The sequence below is a fragment of the Callospermophilus lateralis genome, chromosome 7 (assembly GCF_048772815.1).
Source record: "Callospermophilus lateralis isolate mCalLat2 chromosome 7, mCalLat2.hap1, whole genome shotgun sequence".
Lineage (NCBI taxonomy): Eukaryota > Metazoa > Chordata > Mammalia > Rodentia > Sciuridae > Callospermophilus > Callospermophilus lateralis.
In genome coordinates, this window is record NC_135311.1 from 100,131,050 (window position 1) to 100,150,764 (window position 19,715).

Below are 19,715 nucleotides of genomic sequence, written 5' to 3' on the forward strand. Positions count from 1 at the left end.
TTGAATAAAGTTTCCCAACATCACAGTTGCAGGACTTGCTGGAGCGTATTTTGGCACACGTTTGTATAAATAGGTAGTATAGAAATACTATGTGATAGAGCTGCACAAGAAGGAAAGGGAAGCTCAAAGCAATGCAGATAAAAGCAAAATGCATACAGGACAAAGGAGTTGTGAGGAACAAGTGCAATGCAAAGGCCCCAAATCCTCCACCACCAAGGAACGCGTTTCTCTCCACATCCTCCCACCACCCTCCCAGAACCGGTTTACACACACCAATCCACCCTCTGACCTCCGGGTTCCAACTAACCCCGTCTCAAGAAAAAAAATATATAATAAAGGAAGAAGTAAAAAAAATGCTGAGAGGAAATTAGAAATATGATGCCCAGCCGGGCATGGTGGCGCACGCCTGTAATCCCAGGAGCTCCGGAAACTGAGGCAGGAGGATCGCGATTTCAAACCCAGCTTCTGCAATTTAGAAATACCCTTATGCAACTCAGCGAGACTCTGTCTCTAGATAAAGTATTTAAAAAAAAAAAAAATGGCTGGGGACGTGATATAGTGGTTAAATGCCCTGGGTTCTATCCCCGATACCAAAAACAAACAAACATGATGCCCAAAAGAGTATTAAAGACTGGCAGAATTCGATGATGTCATTAATCTCTTACCCACTTCCTGACTCCCACCTTTGCTTCCCTTTTTCCTCTTTCAGTGCCTGAAAATTGCCTCTCACTTCAAAATAAAAAAGATAAATATCTGAGCTAATGAATGTTAATGAGCTCCATTTAGCCATTCCCCAACATACATATATTTCAAAACAATATGTTGTACACCATAAATATTTACAATTTTTGTCGATGAAAAAAGCAAACTCTTAAAACAGCGAAAAATGATTATTTCCTACTTTGGGAATTAAATTTTCTTGTTTGGGATATTAATTATTAAGGATTAGTCAAACATTTATAAGACTATGCATGCCAATAGAGTTTCAAGGTCACATTCCTCAAATATGAAGTCTCATATCACACTGTTTATATGCAAAGAGAAATGTATTAATCAGAATAACAGGATGAAAAAAAAAAACTTTGTTTTCTGAGAAGTGCAAAATACACAAATGACACTCATTCCAGTGTACACCCCAAGATAATCTAAGGAGACATGATCACCCTTTATAAATTATAAATATCACAGCTGTTGAACAGAGGCTATTTTTGTTCATTCTTGGGATCATCTTTCTTGCTGACAAGAAGTATCATTAAAGAACCACTTGATCTAGCTGGCGATTTTATTTTTAATGCTGAACTTGTATGTAGTTAAGGGCCACTCCTTGGGTATTCATTTGAGTGAGAAAACAAACTGTGTGTTCAGCTTTTGAGATACAGATGGATTTTTGTCTCTTGTTCTAATGTTCCAGTGAAAGATGTTCAAAAGTCTTTAAGTTAGAATGCTTTGGGGGCATGTATGATTTTGTCCAAGTGAACTCAAATACTAAGTATGATTATAATGCTCTAGTAAAAATAATAATAAATTAAAATGCTTTCTTTTCTTTAGAACTTAATCTTTATTTGTTGTGGGGTTGTTTGTTTTGTTTTTTTAATGAGGTGCTAAGGATTGAACCCAGGGCCTGACCTGTGTTAGGCAAGTGCTCTACCACTGAGTCACACCCCAGCACTAGAATGCTTTCTTAAAGCTATGAACTATAGACTTGAGATTTTAAACACGAACAATTTTCCAGTAAATCACTGTAGCAGTACTTGCTTGAATGTATTTTAGCACAAGCTTATGTAAATAAGTAGTATAGAAATAGTATGTGATTGAGCTGCACAGGAGGGTTGAAAGGGTGGAAAAAAGCTAAATGCAATGAGAATGAGAGCAAAATGGGTACTGGACAAAGGAACTGTGACTAACATGTGTAATACAAAGGCACAAATTAAAGAATAAAGTATAAATTTAATTTTTTTAAGATGGATAATAAAATTTAATAAGAATATTATTGCTGCAGTCCAGCTGCAAAATAACCGGGGGTGGGGGGGGGGGGGTGACGAACAACTTGTGTATATTGATACAGCAGGAGTAGGAGCCATTTATTGTAAGATAGGAGTGGTATATATACATTCCACACAGCTTATCTTAATTAACATAAACTAGATACAGCAGTCAACCAATAAGGAATCTCCACACTTAATGGCTCGATGGCATTACTTCACAAACCACTCCCCCTGGCGTTTTTGCCAGGCGCTACCCAGACTTGTTTACAGACCCTAACATTTCTCTGGCAGAATGCCAGGCGCCATCCTGACTTGTTTACGGACTCTAACATTTCCCCCTTTTGTTTAATTTAAATAACAACCATAGTGGTTTTTACAAAAACACCATAAATAATCTGCTACAAGCAGAAGGGGAGGATACAAAATGTCACAATACCAAGCCACTTGATGGCTCCATGCAAGAAGCCCTTGGAAAAATTATACCAGCAATGACACCATTAGCAAAGATACCGAGTTACAATTTGTTGTAGATTACAGTTTGTTGTCTCAGTCCAGGTAAAGCAGTATCTCAATAGATTAAATCACAATCCAGGTAAGTTCACAGTCCAGGTAAGTTCTGTAGGCAGCTAGCTTAAATCACAATCCAGGTAAGCTCTGTAGGCAGCTAGCTTGATCCGAAGTCTTATCCATTTTTTAGCCGAAGTTTCATCCGGTTTTTAGCAACACTGGAAATTTTTTCATCCTTGTCATCACCGGCACTGGGATGAAGGCAGGAACTCCAGCAATGATGCTAAAGAAAATCCTGTAGTATTCCAGCAGGCTTCAAGAAAACAACCTTCTGAACAATTTAGTACATTATCTCAAGGTTTTTTTTTTACATTTGAAACAAGCCTTAATAGTGCTCATTACTCATTAGCCTCCAGGTGTGGGAGAACCATTGTAGTTGCTGGCCTTGGAAATGATCAAACTTCAGGGATGCCAGTAGCATCTTCTGCCAGCTGTAGCATCCCCGGCAGCCCCAGATGGCCCTGGGGAGAGTCCCGGTCTCAAACTGTTTCCGGGCACAGGGAGCAAGAGCCTGCGAGACTATGCCTGGATTTGGGCTCTCGCAGTGGCGTCCCGCTCCCTGGACGGGAGGCGGGGAAGAGCCGGTTGCCACTGCTTGGAAAGTCCTGCTGCGCCATGACAGGCTCACGCACCCTCCAGTGACGAAAAGTATTCAGTAATAGCCTTTTGTTGCAACTTTTTTCTTGATAATCCTTCCTCCTCTGAACTTTCTTCTTTCTGACTAGAGTTCCTGGGCTTCCATCAACACATGCCCTAACTGGTCTTGGTTCCACTGGGGTGTTTCCTTCCCTAGTAATTTACTTCTCACCCCTTCCATATTTTCGTCACAAAGACAATACAATACACTTAGACAAAACAAGACACAAACATACTGTATTAATCTTCTCCATTTTCTCATAATGGCCATTTTTCCTCTCGCCCTATCTAGGGACAAGCAGATTTGCTCCCGTCCTGTCTACGTTCGGGCAGCTTTTTTTCGTCACTTACCCCGAGTGTCCCGGGGCTCCCAGTACCGGCCACCATCTGCTGCAGTCCGGCTGCAGCAAAATAACCGGGAGGTGACAACTTGTGTACATTGATACAGCAGGAGTAGGAGCCCTAAATTTAGATTTTTTTTCTTTTTAAAGGATGTCGCACAGCCTGAAATATTGTTAATCATGATTTAAATTTTTATATACTTTTTACATAGCTACTGGGGACTAACTTGTAGCTTTAGTTTCATGCCAAATATGTGTAAGATTCTTTATTAAATAAGAAGTTACTTTAACCATCATTATCCCAGTTAATGATCATAAAAGAAACTTCTTCTCATCCCCATTTTGTAGATGATCAAATTTAATTTTTAACCTTTGATTTGTCCAAGGCCAAAAAACTAAGTGGCAGAGCCAGGCCCATGCCCAATTCTGACTCCTCCTTCTCTTTCTAGTCACACTACAGCTGCCTCTGTGAAAGAGCATGTGGTGCTCTGGGGATGTTTAACATGTTCACATAGCCCTCTTCTCTTTTTTTTTTAATTTGTAAAGCAAATAAATTATATGGCAATTTAATTTTTGTTGTTGTTGTCATTTTTGTTTATTCTACATTTATTTAGAGAAAAGATGGAATGCTGCTGATAGCCATGGCATATGCCTGTAATCCCAGCAGCTCGGGAGGCTGAGGCAGGAGGATCCCAAACTCAATTTAGCAAGGCCCTAAGGAACTCAGTAAGAATTGTCTCAAAATGAGAAATTAAAAAAGGGCCGGAGATATGGCTCAGTAGTTAAGGGCCCCTGATTCAATCCCCATTACCAAATAAATAAATTGATAAATGAATGGATAAAATGGTACATGGATGAGAAGGATAGAAAAAGAACAAATCTAAGTAATAGAATTCAGCCTTCTATTGCTCTGAACACTTCCTGTACAGTTCCATATTTGCCTCAACCTTCTCAGGAATGCAAAATTCATCAGTTTAACAGACTAGTCTCCTCTAGAGCCATGACCCTTGGAGATCTCACCTAGAATGTTGGAAAATGTGATAATCCCCATATCATTAATTCCCAATGATGCTTTTAGTGTCCCTGTTTTGTTTAGCACCAATTATCTAAGATTGGTGACCCCAAAGTTGTTCAGTTCTGAAACCTGGTCCAACTGTTTCTGCTTTACTTCCTGCTACCAAATCTTTGGCATTATTGTACTTCAAATATTCTAAAGCAGCACCCGAGTAGGGATAATGAAGCACTATTATACTACCAGGCTACTAGACCCACTGGTGTTACCAAGAACCAATTCTTTCAAGTCTTTGCTAAGAGGTGCCCTCTCTTTTAGGCTTACCCCACCACCCTACTGAAAACTGCAATCTCACCCTGGTGCCCTACCTTGCCCTCTCACCTGCTGACCCTCCTCAATTGTTTTCCTTAGCACTCACCTCCTAACAGATAATTTAACTTACTTGTTCACTGTTTTGTTGTTTCTTCCAATTGGAGTGTAAGCTTTTCAAAAGAGAGAGTTGTTTGTCTCCCTTCTGTTGACTGATGTACCCTTAGCTCCCAGAGCAGTGTTGAGCAAACTGTAGGCATTCAGGTGGGCTCGCATTGGTGACACTAAAGAGTACCCAAAGTGGAGGATGGCTTTAAAGAAAAAAAAAACACAAAATTAGGCATAAAAGTAAATACTTATGTGAAATGAAAAATACAACTACCTGCAAATTTTAAAACTCTTAACAAATACCACAGATATCCTCAAATCCAGAAAAATAACAACATTATTAAAAATTAACTATACAGACACCTCAACGATACTTGGTTTTTTACATTTTTTAGCTGTGCACTCAGTAATTATCTTTGCATATTTTGATATTTTGTAATTTTTTATAGAGAGAATGGAAAGATAATTTTTTCCTTTCTTTAACATGATTGATTCCATTTTTGATTATCTGTTTCTCTTCAGGTATCCCACTGCACATTTTTCATATTGCTAACATGGCATTTATCAAATTTATTATCATATTTTTAGAAACTTATATGTATTTTTATATATGACAATGATATGTTTATATCCCATCTGCTATTCCTAGGGCCTAATGGAAGTTGGTATGTCATTCCAGAAATATATGCTTAATTGAAATTTTAAAAAGTCTTGTTAATCTAGAAAATTAAGAAGCAAAAATACAAAGAAGAATATAGTCTCTTTTTATGCATATACATATTACATATTACATATTACATATGTAATATACATATTACATATTACAAAGTGTAATTTTAGTGTGGCGGTCATTAGTGAGGTTAGAGATTAGCATGAACAAGAATCTGTAGAACCTTATGGATTGGGGATGAGGTGTTTCTGTTACTGTTCTTCAACTTAAATATAAAGAAAGTTGGCTAGTCAATGATTAATGATACTGAGAGTACCTCCTCTAAAGTATAAGCTTAATAATTACCTTTAAAATATTTTTATGAAAAACTTCAAATATCCACAAAAGCAGAGTAGAACAGGTAACCTTAGCCTCTGTGATTATCAACATTGTCAACATTTACTTATACCTATCTCTGACACTTTTAATTTTTTTGTTTCTGGTAGGTTTTTCTGTTTTGTTTTTTTGTTGTGATTTTGTTTGATGTGGTTTGGTTTGGTTTGGTTTTAGAGACTGAACCCTAAGGTGCTTTACCACTGAGCTACATCCCCAGCCCTTTTTATTTTTTATTTAAAGAAAGGGTCTTACTAAGTTGCATAGGGCCTCCCTAAATTGCTTAGGCTGGCCTCAAACTTGTGATCCTCCTGCCTCAGGCTCCCAGGTTGCTGGGATTATAGGCATGTGCCACAGTGCCCAACTTCTGAAGTCTTTTAAAGTAAATAACCAGATAGATTTTTTCATTGGCACATACTTCAGTATACACCTCTAACAGATAAGGACTTCTTTTCAGCAAAACTGATATTATAATACCTAACAAAATTAACAATTCCTTACTTTTATTGAATACCCAGCTTATATTTAATTTCTCTTCATTGTCTTAAGAATATAATTTTACATTTGGTTTAGTCTAATCAGGCTAAAAAAAATTACACTACATTTTGTTGACATGTCTGCTACATTTCTTTTAAACTACAATGGTTTCTCCTTTTTTTTTTTTAAATGTCATTTATTTTTTGAAAAACAAAATGTATCATTTTACCTGTCAAGTATTCCAAACCATATTGGGGTTAGCTCAATAATTATTTGTGATCATCAGAGGTAGTAGAAAAAACATAGTGTTTACAACCAAAGAATCCTGAATTCATGTCCCAGCTTAGCCATTTGGCAATATGTCCCTGAACACAGAACTTTTCACTGGTGTTGAACTAGATTATATTCAAAATGCTTTTCAATTGTTAGGACATTCCATTTCCAAATTCCACTCCCTACTTTCGAATGAAACTACTAGAGGAAAAGGGGGAAATACTATAAAGTATCATAAATCACAGTCCAAGATACCTAGACAAACTGATCTCAGCACATTATTTTCCTTATACACAGCTACCTCTTGTCATTTACTGTCATTAGGTGGTAAGGATGAGAGGATAATATTGCCTGGCCCAACCTCCTGTGAAAAGATCAGTAGTACATGTGACAATATCTAAAACCCTTTGAAGCTAATGTAATGTATAATTCGAGATGTAATTTTTAGCAGGTACCCTAGTAACAAATGTCATACTTAACATAATCCATTTTTATTTTGTGGCTGAGTACCTTTTTAAATTGCTTCAATATGAGTCAACATTATAATTTTCAGTGTAGCTGAGGAGAAAAAAATAGAACATTGGAATCAGACTTCCTTTATGAGCAGATGCATGAATTGAAATAACAAAGGTTGTTTGCTTTGCCGTATAAACATTATGGATCTGACAGCACTTTTAGACTCTTACTTTTATGTGTGTGTTGACAGCTTCTCTGAAAAAAAGTTCAAACACACTTTTAAGATCAGTTAAATCAATTATTTGCCCCCCTGGCATGGATTCAGCAACTTTCTGTGATAAGTACTTTTAAACTGGTGAGGAGATACCAATGTCACCTTGAATTGATTATAATCTTTGTTATGGCTGTCTTTAGAGTTAAAACAATCCTTGATAAAACTAACAGTGTACATATTATTTGAAGCCTTTATAATACACTTTTAATGACCTCAAGTGGGTATTAATGCTTTGGCTGTTGACTCAATCTTGTTAACATTAACTACAAAGCTATGACATGATTAACTAATGCCAAAAAGATACATTGGGTAATTTCTAAATTATTAGTAATAAAATAAATCACCTTCTCAGACTAAAGACTTAAAAAATAGAAAACTTAATTTATTTTTTAAATTGGAATTTGGGCTTAGACTAGCTGCCCTTTGAAGGCTCTTAATTCAGAGATTCTGATTCTATGAAATTAAATTGCATAAATAGTTTTACAAACATGAAGAGATTTTACATCCTTAGTTTTAAAAATATTGTACTTTTTCAAAGTACTATGAAAGTAGCTATTTCACCAATTAAGGCTCCCAAATTCTCTGAGTACATTGTCCCTTAGTTCTAAATACACTCATTCATAGAACAAAGATACACTTACTGAATGCATACTGACCACATAGTACTATTCTAGGCACCTTGGTATAGTATAGAACAATACAGGTATTGTGATTGGTCTTATTTACAACTCATAATATTAACATTTATTAAAGAAAAAATTTAATTATAAAAAGGTGTTCTCATGAAGATAGAAGAGAGAACAGTGTTGTAGAGGAAGGGGTTGAGGGGGATGGAGGAGGGATGGAAAAAGGAAGAAATTGCATAATGAAATTAATAAAATTATGCTATGTGCATGTATGAATAAATCACAATGAATTCCACTTTATAATAATAATGCACCAATTAAAAAACAGTAAATAAATAGAAGAAAGACCAATAGAGTGGAATAAGAGCATCGGGGGAGGGAGAGAGGGGGGGAGGAAGGGAGGGCAAGAGGAAACATGGAGGATTGAATGGACCAAATTATGTTATATGCATTTATGAATATACCAAAATGAACCACACTATTATATATAACTATGATGCACTAACTGAAACATTCAAAAAAATTCTTGCCTAGCACATGCAATGCCCTGGATTTGACTTCTACCACTGAAAGCAAAAGCAATCATTCATGACACTTTTATTAAAGATTATATGGCAGATTTTACTCAGGACTGTTGTGATAGTTGTTGAACCTACCACAATGTGGTTTTATAGTAGGTCAGAGAGATTGGACCCTATTCTGAATATAGCAAAGAAAAGTAGGGATTTATAGCCAAGAATGTGGGTAGGGTATGTTAATAGATGGAAAATTACTAAGAGGGTAAGAACATTATGACCAACAAGCTTCTTGCTGAAGACAAGCCATGGTGATCAAGTATTACCTGAAGGAGGAAAGTGGTAGTTAAGGATTATCAAGGGTGGAGAATTCTAGCTCAAGTGACAGCCAAATTCTTGCTAAAACTGGGTTTTTGAGGACATGTCCCAAAGAGGGAGTCTAGATGTCCACATTCTAATGGAAGAGCCATGAAACGAATATATAACATAATGAAATGTTAGTGATAAGTGTTATAAGGAAAAGATAGAGTCAATGAATAAGGAGATGAAAAGTGGAGGAGAAGGAGGTTCCATAGGCATGGGGGCGGGTACCAGGGATTAAACTCAGGGACCCTCGACTACTAAGCCACATCCCCAGCCCTATTTTGTATTTTATTTAGAGACAGCGTCTCGCTGAGTTGCTTAGTGCCTCATTTTTTCTGAGGCTGGCTTTGAACTCGGGATCCTCCTGCCTCAGCATCCCAAGCTTCTGGGACTACAGTTGTGCACCACTGTGTCTGGCCTTTTGATGGGTATTTTACATAGTTGTCAGAGAAAGTTTCTCTGAGAATGGAGCATGTGAGAAGCATGTGAAGGAAGAATTATATGAAGGAACAAGCCACTGAATAACCAGGGATATGGACATTCCAAACAGAGGGACTATCAAGTGCAAAGACCCTGAGACAATACAAATGGCATATTGAAGGAATAGCAAAAAAAAAAAAAAAGGCGGGGGGGGCTGGGAATGTGGCTCAAGCCGTAGCGTGCTCGCCTGGCATGCACGGGGCACTGGGTTTGATCCTCAGCATCACATAAAAATAAAATAAAGATGTTGTGTCCACTGAAAACTAAAAAATAAATATTAAAAATTCTCTCTCTCTTTTTTTTTACATTATCTCCGGAGTAGTATGCACAAGGAGAATGGAGGGATTTGCAATTAGAATTCCTGCAGCCAGGTTATGCTGACTAGGATGTATTAAAAGCTTTAGATTTTTTTTTAAAGGTATAACCAAATATTTAGGGGGATTTTTGAGCAGGAGAGTGACATGATGGTTATCAGAAATTTAAAGGGTGTCTCTAGATGGCTGTATGGAAAAGGCAAGAATGGAAGCAAAAAACCTTAGAGACAACTGTCGCAGACCAAATGAGCACTGAGAGAGGTAGCCATGGAAATGGTGAGAGCAATAAGGCCCAACAGAAAGAGTCTGCCGATAACACCAAGAGGTGCTGGTGGTTGGATGAAAGGTGTGAGAGGTATCAGAAAGGAAGAATCAAAGAGAGCTCACACAACTAGATGAATTTTATGAGGGAACCATAGATCAAAATGTAAAAGGCTTTTTTGAAAAATAGGAAATGGAGTTGGATAAAGGACAAAATTCTGTTTTAATTATGGTAGATTTAAGATGCTTAATAGAAATCCGAAAAGAACTAGTCGTGGTACCTCACGCCTGTAATCCCAGCGACCCAGGAGGGCTGAGGCAAGAGGATTGCAAGTTCAAAGCCAGCCTCATGAAATTAGCAAGGATCTGAGCAACTTAGCAAGACCATGTCTCAAAAAATAAAAAAGGGCTGGGGGAATGTGGCTCAGTGATTGAGCACCCCTGGGTTCAGGTCCTGGTATAAAGAAGAGGAAAATAAAGGAAAGGAAAAACTGACCCTGTGAGCGAGAACATTTAGCAGTGAATCTCAATCCATTAGGAACTTGTATAACCACTTTCCCAGTGGAATTTCCACTCCAGTGGAAAACTTACACTTAACTAATAAATTTCGAAATGCCGCTATACCTGAAATGATAAAGATATGAGTCTTCGTTTTCTGCAGAGTGTGCAAAAGAGTTGGAGGCTGAATCCAAACCACTGGCAGTCTCAGTAGGGGAGGAGGGGAAATGTTAGATTTGAGAGTTACTTAAATAAGTAAGATTTAATGACTTATTATGCATTAAGAGGGGGAGAAATGAATTACAGTAGATGGGGTAGAGAAAGAAGAGGGGAGGGGAGGGGAGGGAAGGGGGGATAGTAGAGGATAGGAAAGGCAGCAGAATACAACAGACACTAGTATGGCAATATGTAAATCAGTGGATGTGTATCCGATGTGATTCTGCAATCTGTATACGGGGTAAAAATGGGAGTGCATAACCCACTTGAATCAAAGTATGAAATATGATATGTCAAGAACTATGTAATGTTTTGAACAACCAACAATTAAAAAAATTAAAAATTAAAAAAAAAGAGAGAGAAATGGAACAATCTGAGAGGGCATCCAGAGTTCTGACATGGTATCATGGATGGGCTGATCATTCAAAAACACAATTATTAGCCTGTCACTTCCTCCTATAAACATGTTCAAAGACTTCAGACATTGCCTGAAGATTAATGGTTAAAGCATGATAGCTTGGCATTCATGGACTCCTAAAATCTGCCATTGGAGTGGCTCCTTACCTTCTTGAGGTATTTCCTCAGAACGCAAAAACATAGTGGCATCTAGTTCAAAAGTTACTCTGTACAGAGTAAAATTCAAAGTCTTTCAGTCTGGGTTCAAGACCTTCTAAGATCTGGTCCCTGCAACCTAATTTCTTGCCTGTTTTTTTTACACTAAGCTTCAGTGATGTCAAACTTCCTTCCTCCCTGCCCATTCACTGAGCTGTGGGGGGCCTGAAGCCTTTGCTCCTCGCATTGTCCCTATCTTGCTCTCCCTCTGTCCTTGGTTCTTCCCATGGCAATCTGCCTGACAAATACCTCCATATCTTTCAAAACTCTCCTCCTCCATGAAGTCTTTCCCCAACCTCCCATCATGTCTGACCACCTGTCTTGAAGAACACTGTCTAACCTTATATTAAATTAACTCCACCTTTGAACTTACCTATGGCATCCTGGTCCACTGTTTGGCTATCAGTCCCTGAGAGCAAGCCCTATGGGCGCTGTAGGCACTTAACACGTGCCAGGGAAAGAATGAGGAACTAATTAATAAAATCTCAATTCGGGCATAACTTGACCTTAATTCACCTATCCCCTCCCAGTCAGCACTGAAAGCTTCCTTTTATTCCCCTGGGTACTGTATCTCCTCTGTTCTAACACTGCAAGGTGCATTGTATTTATTCTATGGAATTTTCTTCCATTTTGGTGTGTGTCCCCTGACAGACATATTCAAGGGCATAGATTTCATCCTGTTTTATCTTGATGCCCCCAGCACCTAGGGACTCAATAAATGTTTTAAGAATGTACTGTTTAATAATTAAAGAGCAACCTTACATTTTAAAGTCATGCATTCATGTAATCATGCCCATCTCTTTCCACCTTCATGAGGAATTTCCTAATCAGGTCTGGCTGGAATTAATCTTTCACTCTGGCAATTCTATCAAGCTGTAGCTGTACCTCTCTTGTGCCATTATCCCTTCCCAGATCAGTTCTTGATTTAGAGCAATTATAAAAGCCTAAAGACAGGAAAACTTTTATTCTTCATTATATTTCTATATCTACTCTTTCCCACTGAAAAAGCTGTAAAAGCAATCCCCTTAAATTTGACACATTTTGTTAAAACAATAAGATATTGCATTCACACTATTGTTAACTCTTGCCTGAGAATGACTACATTGTAGTTGTTTTTTGAGGAACTGAATGAATAAAGGAAGGAAGGAAGGAATATTATTTTCACTATCAAGTTCAGAGGGAAATCAGACTATGCTTTTTATGCAAAATTAGTACACTCATTTAATCTAGCACTGTTTACATCCAGAAATAATTTGTTTATATGGGCTACAGCAAGATAATGTTGTCCTTCATAAACTAAATTCTAAATACAATAATAGCTCTTTGTTGTTGTTGTTGTTGTTTGTTTTGTTTTGTTATTTTTTTTAATGATGCCTCTTTCCTTAGTCCATGCTGGCTTCAGGAACAGCATAGAAGTGTTAGAGAAACGAAGTCAACCTGAGGCTTTAGGAAGTTGTGGCCTCCCTGTTTTCCAGGAACCCAAGTGACCAGACTCCTTTGTGCTTTGCTTTTCAGGACCACTTGTCCACTTGGCGCCCTCTGCTGTCCTCATGAGTCTCAAAATCTAGGAGGAGGGATTTGGTGTGGGTTTTTTCCTCCAAGTGCCTACAGCTCTAACAATCAAGATGATTTTATTCTATTTCAATCAAAAGTGATTTTGTTATTTTTTCAAGTCCCTTAAAATATGAATCCTGAAAATAAATTTCCAAGGAAATGTGCTGAGCAACACTGAGGGGCTTGTCCACCAGCCTGACCAGGAGCCGTTACCCTGGGACTCCCTGACGGAGTTCTGTAATCTAAAGTATTTTCTCTTTGTTCATTTTTTTCTTTTTTAATGCTAGGCAAGAGACCACTGAACTGCATCCCCAGCCCTTCTTTCCTTTATTTTTAGACAGGTCTTGATAAGTTGCCAGGCTAGCCTCCAACTTGCAATCCTCCTGCCTCAGCCTCTTTGAGTCTCAAGGGAGCCTGCACCCGACTTCTTTCTCTTACTGCTTGGGTAATTCTTACCTTCTCAGGGAATACCTTCCACTTTCCCAAAGATTAAAGGTGTCTTTTACTCCCACTACTCCATTTTTCCTCTCCATATCCTCATCCTACTACCTCAGAAATGTTCTCCAATTACAGGGGAAACAAGGCTCAGGAGGACATCGTCATGCATATTTGACCCTCTTGCAAATTTCTTTACCTCACCAGAGTCCTGAAAGTGAGATGTGAAAGACATTCTCACTACAGTCCTGCTCCATTATGCTTTTTCATTGTTTGATTCACCTGATGACTCCCACAGGTTACTTAATAAATTCTGTAGAATTTCAGGCACAAGTGGCTACAGATAGATTAGGAAAATGCTAAAAATTATTATATGTAATGAGAAACATCACATCATGAGTTTTTCCAAGAAAAATAAATAGAGGTCAAAGTTTTCTTCAACTATAGTCTCAAAAATGGGGCTTTAAAATTTCCTCATAAAGAATACAAAGAAATCATCTTTTAAGTATTTTCTTCTATTTTTGCATGTGTATATAAAGTCTTTTAAGTCTTTCACAAATGTTGTTTTGGGAACAATGGAAGAAAATCGATTTGGAGTTTGTGGAGGTTTGTTTGTTTTTACTGTCTCTAATTCACTTTATGACATTTACATCTACTTCTTTTAATACAACTTTGTTCATTTACTATTTTCTGGTTTGCTATAAAGTTGAATCCATATAGAGAATAGATTTTGGTAAGTTAGATACTAATTTTTCAGAATGTAATTCAAGCCTCAAGGTTTTTTTAAATGCCGAACATTGCTGGCTACAAAATAATTAACCCATGAACAATGGTCTCAAGTCCTTCATTTTCTTGAGAAAAAAACTACTTTTTTTTTTTTAACCTGTAGACTAAAATGTCATCTCATTGGATTCCTTTACCAAACTTTCTTTAGTTATATAGGAAGGAAGGGTCTTGATTTTTGCTGCTTATTTTCATTGGATATAATATAAACTCTTTAGGAAATACAGACTTGTAAAAAAATAATAATTATACACCATTTCTGCTCTTTTCTTTACTCCTCCATTCCAAAATCTAATGGTAACTTATAATATTCACAGAGCAAAAGCTAAATCAGGTGGTTATTGCTCAATGCAAACAACCTGGAAGCCAGGAAGTAAATTTTGAAATAGAATTAATAAAACCTGTTTTTTTTACAAAGATGAGAAAGGTATGGCTTCTTTTTTAAAATTTTATTCATTTGTATATGGTGCTGAGAATCTAACCCAGTGCCTCACACATGCTAGGCAAACAGTTTATTACTGAGCCACAACCCCAGCCCTAGGCATGGTTTCTTTTTAATGTAGACGAATGCTAGACTGTGACCTGGTGAGGAGTTACCTTGGTGTGATAAGAAACTTGCCTGGAATCCAAACTCAGCTTCAATCCTGGACCATTGCTGAAGGGCTGTTTGCACTGGTCGTGTAGACAACTGTGCTCAATTCTGCTCCTTGCCCTTTACTTTGCCTATTTGTTTTTCTGCACTCTTGATCCTTAACTGTCTTATATTCCTGCTCTACCAAAGTCCAAAAAACTCAACAAATTCTTGCTCATTGCCACCAGTCTAAAATTCATTCTGTAAAATTTGGACTCACCCCAATAAACTTTGGGCTTTGCCCTGAAAAGTCTATCATGATGTCAAAAAACACTGATCACTTGAACTTAGCCCCCAATCAGGTCATTGCATGGCATTTACCAACAATGAAAAAAAATCACATCTTCCTCTGTTATGAAAAATGTGCTGTTATAGTTTGGATCTAGAATGTTCCCCCAAAGGCTTGTGTATTAAAGGCTTGGTCCTTAATGCAGTAATATTGAGAGGTGAGACTTGAGGGTATGGTTGGAATATGAGGGGCTGTAACCTTATAGGGGATTAAGCTATTGATGGAGCCAGAGCTGAATGGACTCTGGGATGTGGTAGAAACTGTAGGCAGAGAGGCCTAGATGGAGGAAGTGGGTCACTGTGCCCTGGAAGAGTTTATCTTGACCCAGACCCTTTCTCTCTCTCTACTTCCTGGCTGCTGTGAGCTGAGCAGGTTTCCTCCTCCTGTCCTTCCCCCATGATGTTCTGTTTCACTTCAGACCCGAGTGGACTAAAGCCTCTGAAACTGTGAGGCAAAATAAATCTTTCCCCCTGGCAAGTTGTTTTTCTCAGGTATTTTGGTCACAGCAACAACAATAAAACACACATACATACATACACACACACACACACACACACACACACACACAAAGAAAACAAAACAAAACAAAAAAAACAGGTGCCATGAACATTTTCTCCTGGGCTTTCATTAAAGAGTCAGATCTAAGGAGAGCGATTTCACAAGGAGCTGTTTGGATTGGTAGTAGAAGGAATGAATAGCTGTTATGAATTGGAGAAATGAATTCCTAGTTGGTTAAAAGTACATTCTACATCTTATTTCCTCTTCAATAAACGGAGTATTTTCATGGAAATAAGCCAAAAGTTTTATGAATAGTCCCTTACTTTTTCCCATCTGTTAGAAACATTTTTTCTAATATAAATTAAAAATAAATCCCTACAAAAAGTTGTATGTTCTCACTCTGCTGTTGAGAGCTCAGTTTTATAGCTTTTTCTCATGAGTCTTAACTGAGTTTGCTTCTGATAGAATCCTTTCAATAGAGCCAATCTTCAGACAAAAGCAATTTAATGGTATTGTATTGCAACTATTTCTCAGCAGTAAGCAAAGAATTTTGAGATTTCAAATGCTGTTTTAATCACTTTGTGTTTCTCTCATGATAGTGTAAGATTCTAAATTAAAATATTTGGGATGTTCATCACAAATCTGATATTTCATGAGACAAACTGGCATGGCTGTGCAGTTTGGGATGATTCATTTAGTCTCTCTATTTTGTTATTACATTTTAATCTAAGAGGAAAAAGCCAAGGTCACTTGAACAAATACTTGACTATGTTATATCCACTTGAGTCCTCAAAATTTCATCACAAGCAATTAAATAAAATGACATGCACAGGTAAAAGTTAGGCAAGAGATGGGCACAGTGACTTGGGCCTAGAGGCTGAGGCAGGAGGATTGTAAATTCAAGGACAGTCTGGGAAACCTAGCTGAGAGCCTCAGTAACTTAGTGAGACCCTGTCTCCAAAAAATAAAAATAAAAAGGGCTGGTGAGACAGCTCAGTGGTAGGACACCCCCTCAGTTCAATTGCTAGTAGTGAAAAAGAAAATCATGAATACATTCTGTTTTCCTTTTGTGTCACTACATTAAAATAATATTTTCTATGTAGTCTATCTAAAACCAACTACAGAATTGGAGCACTGTGTTTGAGGGAGCAAGGGGAATTGTAGAGATGATATCTCTGTATTATTTCTGGATGACTTGCAAAGATGCAATTTTGTATAAACTTCATTTTAAAATACTCCGTTACTTCAGCGTGAAGTTTAAATCATGAAAAATACACAGCTGAGCCAAGTGACTTGAGCAATAATTTCATGGAAATTTAAAGGTTTATTATATATCTTGAATGGCAATGGAAGCCAGTTTGCCTTCCACTCTATCCCTTTTCATTTTTCTTGAATTATCAGCTTTCTCGTTCCTTTGTACTATTGTCAGCTGTTCACCACGAAGTCACTGCATTATTCAACTTATTTGAAACCTTTGTAACGTCGCTAGTGGGGAAGCAGTTCTCCTGGACAGGGTCGTAAATACATAATGTCAATCTCTGGAGGTTTTCCCAGTAAGCAAAGCACAAAATACATAAATAAACAAGCAAACTAGCAAATGCAGAACATACCTGATTCAAGAACTGATTTTCATTAGTAAAATAGTAAGTGAATAGTGAATACCCCAAGGATATTTCCTAAATGTATAAATGTTTGCTCCTATTTCCTGAGTTTTGGGAGTCCTTTTCAGGAAACTTTTGCCTATGCTTATATGTTGAAGAGTTTCACCTATTTTCCTTTCTCAGTTGTAAAGTTTCTGGTCTTATACTTTGGTCGTTTATCCATTTTGAATTGATTTTTAAAGGATAAAAGGACACTAGTTTCAATCTTCTGAGTGGATATCCAGTTGTCCCTTTTGTTAAAGAGGCTGTCTTTTGCCCAGTGTATGTATGTTTTGGGCACCTTTGACAAGAATCAGATGACCATTGCTCCGTGGGTCCTCTCTGCTGTTCTATTCCATTAGCCTGTGTGTCTATTGCTAGGTCAGTATCATTCTGTACGAAATAAATTTATATTAGTGTAAGTCACTGAAATTTGAGGTCATTTGTTACGAAGCAAAAAACCAGACTAACACAACAGTGAACTTTAAAGTACACTTTATAAAAAGTCATATGTAACATAAACAAAAGGGCAGGATATTTAAATTGACTTTCAAAACAAAAAGGAGCTAATGTTATATATAGAATGTAATGTTTCATTTATACCATCCTTTACATAATTGCCAAAGTGCATATGAGATGCAGATGATGACGAGCCAGGCAACAGACTACAGGTATATCTTATGTGTCTGTATGTTGATATAAATAATAGCTATGCATCTGTCATGATTCCCCTTGTGTTATAAAATGTAAAAAGATAGTGAGCCAACAGAATTTTTTGCCATTATTCTAATTCAATGCAGAAAATTTCATGAGAAAAAGAGTTTAACCCTAATAAAATAGGATTAAGACTTCAGACAGATTTCTCTATGTACCAATGATCCCCCTAAACAAAATAAAGGAAAGAAACTGTGTTACATGGTGCATAACTACACACCACAGGTATGTGCAGCAATGAGAGGAAAAACAATATCAGACATGGGTGATTTCCTCGTTTGTAGCAAAGTTTCAGTTCAAATACTGAGAAAGTTTTTTTGTTCCTTATGGTGCATTAGTGGAGCCTAAAATTTTCAAAGCACTTTGACTACCACTCCTCTACTGTTCTTATTACTCAGTACAATATTATAGATATTTGGTAATCTCAGAGCAATATTCCTGTTTCAGAATATTATTATTAATTATAATGTTGAATATTTGCATTTGTGAGTGGAGAAAATATAACTATGTAAGACCAAATGATCTTATGCCATTTCCAGTGTGGATATTTTATATATTCTAAAAATCATACAAGAAAGCATATTTTTATAAATTGAGAAATGTTTTATAAGCACCGGTGGGATATGAACTTGACTCTCTTGCTATTTATCATCTAGATGAAAATTATTTTTACAGCTGAATTTTGCAATAATTTTTCACTGTACCCTGCAGATGTATTAATGTGTTTTTATCATGTTGACATCTTATTATAAACAAATCCATTTTATGTTAAACGTATGGTGTTTCTCCCAGGCTTATCTTAAGAGGAAGTTGGAGACTAATTTCAATCAAAGAAAGTGTCCATAATAGTCCCTCCAGGAGTCCCTGTTGCCCTTTACCAGCTTGAGTCTGAATATTTGGTGGGGAGAGGACAAGTCCACTAACATATAAACAAAAATGTTTTCCAAAATTCCCTGAATCAAAGTATATATATTTGAAGCCTATGGTGGCACAGCTGGGGGCCAACTGCTTCTTCATTTTATAAAAATACAACCAGAAGTGATTGTGAACCAGTTGGTCAAATTTGCACTTACAGCAAATAGGTAATGAATGACTTCCTCCTCTCTGTCTAGGTACTGAATAGAAGCATTTATCATGAATCTGTCAGACACTGAGCATATGAGACTGAGTACTAAGGCGGAAAATGCCTTTTTGACAGGTCATTTTGCCTGTTCATCCCTTGATTTGCTCCTTTGCCCTTTTCTCTTTGTGTTTATCCATTCACTTAACAATAAATATTTATCGAGCTCTTCCTGTGAAGTAGGCATCATGCTAAGTTCTGGCAAAACCGTGGTAAATAAATAAACACAGGAAGAGCTCCAAAGACAAACCCAGATCCCTCTCAATTTCACTCATGCATTCATTCATGTTTATTTCCAACAAAAAGTACAATGAAGGGCTGGGGATGTGGCTCAAGCGGTAGTGCACTCGCCTGGCATGCGTGTGGCCCGGATTCGATCCTCAGCACCACATACAAAACAAAGATGTTGTGTCCGCCGAAAACTAAAAAATAAAAATATTGAAAATTCTCTCTCTCTCTTTAAAAAAAAAGTACAATGAAGAGTCAAACATACATGGATTTAATTTGTACCTAACAGATGGGTAATTTTAGACCAGTTGTATGAATTCTCAGAGCCTTTCTTATTTCCTATCTTGAAGAATGATAGAGTGGATTACAAAGGGAACATAGAAAACTGCCTGACATTTTGCTATCCTCCATCTCCACCTTAAATCTCATGGGTCCCTGCATATGATTGATTCTACAAA